At 37.2% G+C, this 7,783-nt stretch overlaps 1 pseudogene; it reads right to left on the reverse strand.

The window, feature by feature from the left end:
* Nucleotides 1-407: 407 nt before the first annotated feature.
* Nucleotides 408-1,046, reverse strand: LOC124231080 (ATP synthase subunit O, mitochondrial-like; annotated as a pseudogene).
* Between the last annotated feature and the right edge of the window lie 6,737 nt (nt 1,047-7,783).

Genomic DNA, 7,783 nt, shown 5'->3' on the forward strand with positions numbered 1-7,783 from the left:
TTCATAATACTATCACCCTCCCCATCCCTAAAAGAACTGTTTGTCTTCAAGTCCGTTCTATCTGACAGTAACATGGCCACACTAGTTTTCACGTGGCTTCTGTCCAATGTGTCTTTTTCTATCCTTTTGCTTTGTGTTCTATGAATTCAGCGTTTTTTTAGATTCTACGTATAAGTGATACCACACAATATTTGTCTTTGCCTGGCTTATTTCACTTAGCATAACACCCTCCAGGTCCATCCATGTTGTTGCAAATGGCAGGATTCAATTATTTTTTAAGGCTAAATAATATTCCATTATATACATATATAAATTACCTTTTCTTTTCCTGTTTCTTTTTTTCTGTTCAGGAAGTATTTTGTTACTGCTGAAGTTTAAGAATATTCACTGACATAAAATCAAGACTTTCAGAAAATCTGCTGCATAGCCCTGCTCAGCTTCTGAATCTTGGTTTTTGCAGACATATCAACATATTTCTCTTCAATACAGATAACCATTTCACCCATGATTGATGGATCAGTTTTAACTTCCAATTTCAGTACTTGGCCTTTACTTAGGAAGCTCTTCAGGACTGTTTGTAATTCAGGAAGAGTGGCTTCATCTAAAGGAGATGCAGTGGTAGCTGTGCAAGGTACTTCTCCCTGGGGGATGCTCATTATGGTAGAAAAGGCAGAAATGACTGCAGGGGTATTGCTCAAGCGACCTTTTCAGCAAGGAAATTATCAGGTTGGACATGAGGGGAGAAAACCCTCTCTTTGGCTGTCATGTCATTTAGGCTTTTCACTTTAATGGAATGCTTTATGTAGGGATTCATAATAGAAGCAGCCATTCGAGGTTCCTTCAAGATTTGTGCTACTTTCAACAATTCCTTTTCTACTTGTTCCAGTTTATTCTGTTTAGATGCAGCAGAATAAAGCTCAGTGGCATAGTGACCTTTGATACAATATCTGAACAGGTGGCCTCATAAGCTTGGCAAATGGCCTGGCCACAGATGTACTGAAGCATCGCACCTGCCAGGACAGCCTGGACACCGCTGGGATGGCCATCGTCTCCTGGGCAGCTGTAGGTCAAACTCGAGCTATAAATCACCTTTTCTTTATCCATTCATCCTTCCATAGATGCTTAGGTTGTTTCCATACCTTGGCTATTGTGAATAATACTGCAGTGAACATGAGAGTGTGTACAAGTTTTTCAGATCCTGATTTCATTTCCTTTGGATATATACCCAGAAGTGGGATTGCTGGATCATATGGTAATTCTATTTTTATAAATTTCTTGAGGAACCTCTATACTGTTTTCCATAGTGGCTATACCATTTTACATTCCCACCAACATACACAACGGTTCCCATTTCTCCACATTCTCACCAGCGTTTGTTATCTCTTGTCTTTGTGTGTGTGTGTGTGTGTGTGTGTGTGTGTGAGGAAGATTGGCCCTCAACTGACATCCATTGCCAATCTTCCTCTTTTTGCTTGGGGAAGATTGTTCCTGAGCTAACATCTGTACCAATCTTCCTCTATTTTATGTGGGATGCTGCCACAGCATGGTTTGACAAGTGGTGCTAGGTCTGCGCCTGGGATCTGAACCTGCAAACCCCTGGCCACCAAAGTGGAGCACAGGAACTTAACCACTACACCACTGGGGTGGCCCCTATCTCTTGTCTTTTTGAAATAGACAGGTGTAAGCTAATATTACACAGTGATTTTGATTTGCATTTCCCTGATGATTAGTGCTACTGAGCACCTTTTCATTGTTCCTGTTGGCTATTTGTATGTCTTCTTTGGGGAAAATGTGTATTTAGTTCCTCTGCTCATTTTTTAAAATCGGATTCTTTGGTTTTTTCCTATTGAGTTGTATGAGTTCTTTATATATTTTGGATATTAATGCCTTAACAGATATATGATTTTCAAATATTTTCTCTCATTCTATAGATTGCCTTTTCATTTTCTTAATGATTCCCTTTGCTGTACAGAAGGTTTTTAGTTTTGATATAGTCCCACTGATTTATTTTTGCTTTTGTTGCCTTTGCTTTTGGCGTCAAATCAGAAAACTATTGCCAAGATGTCACGGAGCTTACTGCCTATGTTTTCTTCTAGGAGTTTCATGGTTTCAGGTCTTACATTCAAATCTATAATTTGTTTTGAGTTGACTTTTGTGCGTGGTATAAGATAGGGGTCCAGTTTTATTCTTCTGCATATGGCTGCCCAGTTTTACCAACACATTTGTTGAAGAGATTATCCTTTTCCCATTGTATATTCTTAACTTCTCTGTCATAAATTAATTGACCATAAATACTTGGGTTTATTTCTGGAATCTCTAATGTTCCATTGATCTATGTGTCTGTTTTTATGCCAGTACCATACTGTCTTAATTACTACAGCTTTGTAATATATTTTGAAGTTAGGAAGTGTGATGCCTCCAGCTTTGTTCTTTCTCAGGATTGCTTTGGCTATTCAGGGTCTTTTGGTTCCATACAAATTTTAGGATTGTTTTTTCTTTTTTTTTTTAAAGATTGGCATACGATTGTTTTCTCTATTTCCGTGAAAAATGCCATTGGAATTTTATTTTTTAAGATTGGCACCTGCGCTAACATCTGTTGCCAATCTTTTTATTTTCTTCTCTTCTCCTCCCTAAAGCCCCCCAATACATGGTTGTATATTCTAGTTGTGAGTGCCTCTGGTTCTGCTATATGGCACATTGCCTCAACATGACCTGATGAGCAGTGCCATGTCCGAACACAGGATCCGAACCGGCAAAACCGGGGGGCACCGAAGTAGAGCACACGAACTTAACCACTCGGCCACGGGGCTGGCCCCGTCATTGGAATTTTTATAAGGATGGCATTGAATGTGTCGATTGCTTATGGGTAGTATGGACATTTTAACAGTAATAATTCTTCCACCCACAAACACAGGACATCTTTCCATTTGTTTGTGTCTTCTTCAATTTCTTTCATTAATATCTTATAGATTTCAGTGTACAGATCTTTAACCTCCTTGCTTAAATTTATTCCTAAGTTTTTTAGTGTTTTTGATGCTATTGTAAATGGAAGTGTTTTCCTCTATTTCTTTTTCAGATAGTTTTCTCTTAATATATAGACACGCAAATGATTTTTGTGTATTAATTTTGTATCCTGCAACTTTACTGAATTCATTTATTAGTTCTAACAGTTTTTTGATGGTGCCTTTAGGGTTTTCTACCTATAAGATTATGTCATTTGCAAACAGAGACCATTTTATTTCTTCCTTTCTAATTTGGATGCCTTTTATTTATTTTTCTTGCCTAATTGCTCTGGCTAGGTCTTTCAGTACTATGCTGAATAAAAGTGCTGATGGTGAGCATCCTTCTCTTGTTCCTGAACTTAGAGGAAAAATTTTCAGGCTTTTCACCATTGAGAATGATGTTAGCTGTGGGCTTGTCATATATGGCCTTTATTATGTTGAGAAGCATTCCTTCTATACCCAATTTATTGAGAGTTTTTACCATAAAAGGATGTTGAATTTTATCAAGTGCTTTTACTTCATCTATTGAGAGGATCATATAATTTTTGGCTTTCATGTTGTTGATGTGGTGTATCACATTGATTTATTTGTGTATGTGGAACCACTCTTCCATCCTAAGAATAAATCCTGCGTGATCATGGTGTATGATCCTTTTGATGGTCTGTTAAATTCAGTTTGCTAATATTTTGTTGAGGATTTTGCATCTATGTTTATCAAGGATATTGGCCTGTAATTTTCTCTTCTTGTAGTGCCCCTGTCTGGCTTTGGTGTCAGGGTAATGGTGGCCTTGTAAAATGATTGAGAACACTTCCTCCTCTCCTTTTTTTTGGAAGAGTTTGAGAAGGATTGGCATTAATTCTTCTTAAATATTTGGTAAAATTTACCAGTAAAGCCATCTGGTCCTGGACTTTTCTTTGTTGGGAGGTTTTTGATTACTGATTCAATCTCCTTACTAGCAATTCGTCTGAACAGATTTTCTGTTTCTTCAAGATTCAGTCTTGGTAGGTTGTATGTTTCTAGAAATTTATCCATTTCTTCTGGGTTATCTAATTTGTTGTCATCTAATTGTCCATATTGTCCATAATAGTTTTTTGTAATCCTTAGTATTTCTGCATTATCAGTTAAAATGTCTCCTTTTTAATTTCTCATTTTGGTTACTTTAGTCTTCTCTTTTTTTCTAGGTTAGTCCAGCTAAAGATTTGTCAAGTTTATCTTTTTAAGAAACCAGTTTCATTGATTTTTTTTTGTTGTCTTTCTAATCTCAATTTAATTTATTTCCACTCTAATCTTTGCCATTTCTTTCAATCTACTAACTTTGGGCATAGTTTGTAAGTTCCTTGCAGTGTAAAGTTAGGTTGTTTATTTGAGGCCTTTCTTTTTTTCTCGATGCAGGCGTCTATGGCTATAAATTTCCCTTTTAGAACTGCTTTTGCTACATCCCACAAATTTCAGTACGTTGTGTTTCCATTTTCATTTGTCTCAAGATATTTTTTTATTTTCCTTTTAGTTTCTTATTTTACCTATTGGTTGTTCAGATGTATGTTGTTTAATCTCCATATATTTGTGAATTTTCCAGTCTTCTTGTAATTGATTTCTAGTTTCATACCATTGTGGCTGCAAAACACGCATGATATTTCAGTCTTCTTAAATTTATTAAGACATGTTTTGTGGCCTAACACGATCTGTCCTGGAGAACATTCCCTGTGCACTTAAGAAGAGTATGTATCCTGCTGCTGTTGGATAGAATATTCTGTCTATGTCTGCTAGGTTTGTCTGGTCTGACATGTAGTTTAAATCCAATGTTTCTTTGTTGATTTTCTGTCTGAATGATCTATCCAATGTTGAAAGTGGGATGTTGAAGTGCCCCACTACTATTTTATTGTTGCCAATTTCTCCCTTCAGATCTGTTAATATTTGCTGTATTTATTTAGGGGCTCCAATAATGAGTGGATAAATATTTACAATTATTATATCCTCCTGATGAATTGACCCCTTTATCGTTATATAATGACCTTCTTTGTTTCTTAGGCTTAAAGTCTATTTTATAATAGTCTGATATAAGTGTAGCTGTCCCTGCTTTCTTTTGGTTTCCATTTGTATGGGATATCATTTTCCATCCCTTCATTTTCAGTCTGTGTGTGTCCCTAAAGCTGAAGTGAGTCTCTTGTAGACTGCATATAGTTAGGTTTTGTTTTTTTAACCAATCAACCTTTCTGTGTCTTTTGATTAGAGAATTTAGTCTATTTACATTTAAAGTAGCTGTAGATAGGTATGGACTTATTTACTATTGTCATTTTGTTATTTGTTTTCTGTCTATTGTTCTTTTCTTCCTCTCTTGCTTTCTTCCTTGTTATCTGATGATTTTCTGTAGTGGTATGTTTAGATTCCTTTCTCTTTATTTTTTGCATATCTGCTATAGGTTTCTGCTTTGTGGTTACCATGAGGCTTACATAAAATATCTTATAGTTACAACAGTCTATTTTAAGCTGATGACAACTTAACCTTGAATACATACAAAAGCTCTACATTTTTACACTCCTCCCTCCCACACTTTATGTTTTTGACATCAAACTTTATATCTTTTTATGTTGTATATCCATTAATAAATTATGGTAGTTATAGTTATTTTTAATATTTTTGTCTTTTAACCTTTATACTAGAGTAATAAGTGATTTACCCACCACCATTACAATGTTAGTGTTTTCTGAATTTAACCACCATATTTACCTTTATAGTGTATTTTATACTTTCATATGTTTTCCTGTTACTAATTTGCATCCTTTCACTTTAGCTGAAAGAATTCCTTTTAACATTTCTTGTAAGGCTGGACTAATAGTGATGAACTCCAGCTTTTGTTTGTCTGGGAAACTCTTTATCTCTCTTTCGATTCTGAAAGACTTCTTTGCCAAATAGAGTATTGTTGGCAGTTTTTTCTCTCAGTACTTTGAATATATCATCCCACTCCCTCTAGCCTGCAAGATTTCTGCTGAAAAATCCACTAATGGTCTTATGGAGATTCCTTTGTATGTAACAAGTTGCTTTTCTCTTGTTGCTTTTAAGATTCTCTCTTTGTCTTTAACTTTTGATAATTTAATTATAATGTCTGTCAGTGTGACTCTCTTATTTAGTGCTTCTTAAGTTTTTTAGATCTGGATGTCTCTTCCTTTTCCCCAGGTTAGGGAAGTTTTAAGTTATTATTTCTTTAAATAAGCTTTCTGCCCCTTTCTCTCTCTCTTCTCCTTGTGAGAGCTCTATAATGCATATATTGGTCCACTTGATGGTGTTCCATAAGTCTCTTAAGTTATCATCACTCTTTTCCTTTCTTCTTCCTCTTTGCTTCTCCGATTGATTGCATTCCACTGCCCAGTCTTTGAGTTCACTGATCCTTTCTTCTGGTTGATCTAATCTGATGTCGAATCCGTCTATTGAATTTTTTCAGTTTAGTTATTGTATTCTTCAGCTCTATGATTTCTGTTTGGTACTCTTTTATATTTTCTATTTCTCTGTTGAGACTCTCACTTTGTTCATTCATTGATCTCCTGACCTCAATGAGCATCTTTATTTCAATTATTTTGAACTCTCGATCAGGTAGATCACTTTTCTTCGTTTCATTAAGATTGGTTTCTGAAGATTTATCTTGTTCTTTTGTTTGGAATATATTCCCTATTTTCCTTGACTCTCTGTGTTGGTTTCTGCATATGAGAACCAGCCGCCTCCTTTGGTCTTGATAGACTGGTCTCTATGTAGGAGATGAGCCTCATCAATCAGCCCAGCCCAAGCTCCTTGTTGCCTTTCAAACTTTTGTGATTGTTTAATCTGCTGTCTTTGTTTTTACTGGCTTCCAGTAGTTGAAGGTATGCCAAGACCCATCAGTGTCCAAAAGGGGAGGATCACAGTTAGTATCTAGATGCAGACTGATTAGAAGCTTGACCCTCAGGCAGCAACTTGTAAAGTATGTAGTCAAATCCCTTACAGGGAGAAACTGGGAGATGGGTGTTTTTGCCACCTCCTTCTGCACTGAGCCTGGATATGTAGCCACAGGGGTTTGGCTCATGTGCCCATTTCAAAATTGCTTCTTTGTTTGCTTTGGTCCCATGGGACTTGTGAATGCAAGCCCTGTTGCCTATCAGAGCTAGGTGATTTGGGGACCCATCCCTTGGGTGGCAGCCATAAAACTTGGGGCACTAGATATGTGGTCCAAACCCTTTGCTCCTCAGAGAGAAGCTTGGAGTTGGGGGTTCCTTCCCTATTGTATGGTGCTGTGCTGGGGGTTGGGTATATGGAAAGAGCACGTCTCGGCCTTTCCTACTTGATGTGGCTATTTTCTCAGTTGCTGTTGTGTAGGAGTCACTCACCTAGCTTCTGGATTTCTCTCAGAGAGTTGCTCCTTGTGTAGCTGTACATTCACTGCATCAGTGGGAGGAGGGGGAATTCAGGAGCCTCCTATGACACCACGTTAGTCCAAAGTGCAACCTATCACCTATCTGGACTTCAGCATCACAGCTTATATCAACTGGGTTGTACAGGCACTGGATTGGTGTCCAGCCAGAACTCGGGGCTACACACCACATGCATGCCCACTGTGGCAGCCTGCAGGGAGCACCCTCTGCATGCAGCTGAGGGCAGGGGGTTATGCTATTTCTTAAGTATTCTTCAGGCTTTCTATTGCTTCTTAAATCAGTATCGGCAAGTTATATGTTTCTAGGAAATTGTCTATTTTATCTACATTTGCAAATTTATTGGCATGAAGTCGTTCATAGCTTCCTATTATCTTTTTAATT

This window comes from Equus quagga, chromosome 20 (assembly GCF_021613505.1).
Source record: "Equus quagga isolate Etosha38 chromosome 20, UCLA_HA_Equagga_1.0, whole genome shotgun sequence".
Classification (NCBI taxonomy): Eukaryota; Metazoa; Chordata; class Mammalia; order Perissodactyla; family Equidae; genus Equus; species Equus quagga.